General features: G+C 38.1%; 1 non-coding gene across 1 annotated transcript; it reads left to right on the top strand.

Annotated features, from left to right (window-relative positions):
• Positions 1 to 714: 714 nt before the first annotated feature.
• LOC112586318 lies at positions 715 to 821 on the top strand. The gene has a single exon (XR_003110780.2). It is a non-coding gene; the product is annotated as a U6 spliceosomal RNA (small nuclear RNA).
• Positions 822 to 1854: the final 1033 nt, after the last annotated feature.

Raw genomic sequence — 1854 nt, 5'->3', positions numbered from 1 at the left:
CATAAGCATTATTACACTGGATGTAGAAATAGTAAGATTTTGGCCTTAACTACTTTCCCCCCTCCGTTAAGATAAATATTTTGATGAAGAAATTGAACCTGAAAAAGACTCTATCAGCCTTTATTAAATGATCAATATAGTATCCTTTTTTAAACCTTCTTTCTCGCCTCCTCTTTTCTCTTAATGCGCCAACCATACTTTTATCATCCATCCAGATACTGCGGTACTTAGGCTCTCACCAGGTTATAGCTCGAGAAAATGAGGATACTACTCGGCACATAGAAAGGTGTCATCCAAGAGCATAAGATGTTGCTCGTCTGGGTAGGTTGAAGGACTCTTTCTTAATCAGGGCTCTGTTTCAACCTACCCAGACCAACAACACCTTATGCTCTTGGATGACACCTTTCTACAGGCAGAGCCCTGGTTAAGAAAGAGTCTTCTTCATTCTCTGCATGTTTGGAAAATAATTAAATTTCTAAGATATTTTGAAAGATACATTCTTCTTTTTAACTTGAAGGAAAGAGCAGTAAGGGTTGGTGACAACCTTTTATTTGAATGAACTACATCAATGATTCACTACTAGAGACACCTGAATCTAAGGAACAAAGGGGAGGATCATAAAACCAGGCAATGAATAAGACTAAACAGTGCACCATGCCTGGTGACATAGAGAAAACTTTTAGTCACTTAGAAAAATATAAAAACTTGGGCCTAGTGCTTGCTTTGGCAGCACATATACTAAAATTGGAACGACACAGAGAAGATTAGCATGGCCCCTGCGCAAGGATGACACACAAATTCGTGAAGCATTCCATATTTTTTCATTTCGATATTTGGCAAAACCAATACAATATTGTAAAGTTTAAAAATAAAATAAAATTTAAAAAAAAAGAAAAGAAAACTTGGGCCTATAAATAATGCTGACATTTGAAAGGAAATATATTAAAAACAATTAGAATAGCAAGGAGAGATAAGAAAGCCTTCCTCAGTGATCAATGCAAAGAAATACAGAAAAGCAACAGAATGGGAAAGACTAAAGATCTCTTTAAGAAAATTAAAGATACAAAGGGAATATTTCATGCAAAGATGGGCACAATAGAGGACAGAAATGGTATGGACCAAACAGAAGCAGAAGATATTAACAAGAGGTGGCAAGAATACACAGAAGAACTGTACAAAAAAGATCTTCACAACCCAGATAATCACGATGGTGTGATCACTGACCTAGAGCCAGACATCCTGGAATGTGAAGTCAAGTGGGCCTTAGAAAGCACCAATACGAACAAAGCTAGAGGAGGTGATGGAATTCCAGCTGAGCTATTTCAAATCCTGAAAGATGATGCTGTGAAAGTGCTGCACTCAATATGCCAGCAAATTAGGAAAACTCAGCAGTGGCCACAGGACTGGAAAAGGTCAGTTTTCATTCAAATCCCTAAGAAGGGCAATGTCAAAAAATGTTCAAGCTACCACAAAATTGCACTCATCTCACATGCTAGCAAATAATGTTCAAAATTCTCCAAGCCAAGCTTCAACAGTATATGGACTATGAACTTCCAGATGTTCAAGCTGAATTTAGAAAAGGCAGGGGAACCAGAGATCTAATTCACAACTTCCGTTGAATCATGGAAAATGCAAGAGATTTCCAGAAAAACATCTACTTCTGCTTTATTGACTACATCAAAGCCTGTGACTGTGTGGATCACAACAAACTGTGGAACATTCCTAAAGAGATGGGAATACTAGACCACCTGATCTGCCTCCTGAGAAATCAGTGTGCAGGTCAAGAAGCAACAGTTAGAACCAGACATGGAATAATGGGCTGGTTCCAAATCGGGAAAGGTGTATGTCAAGGCT

The sequence above is a fragment of the Bubalus bubalis genome, chromosome 7 (genome assembly GCF_019923935.1).
Source record: "Bubalus bubalis isolate 160015118507 breed Murrah chromosome 7, NDDB_SH_1, whole genome shotgun sequence".
Classification (NCBI taxonomy): domain Eukaryota; kingdom Metazoa; phylum Chordata; class Mammalia; order Artiodactyla; family Bovidae; genus Bubalus; species Bubalus bubalis.
This window is presented reverse-complemented; position numbering and strand designations above follow the sequence as displayed.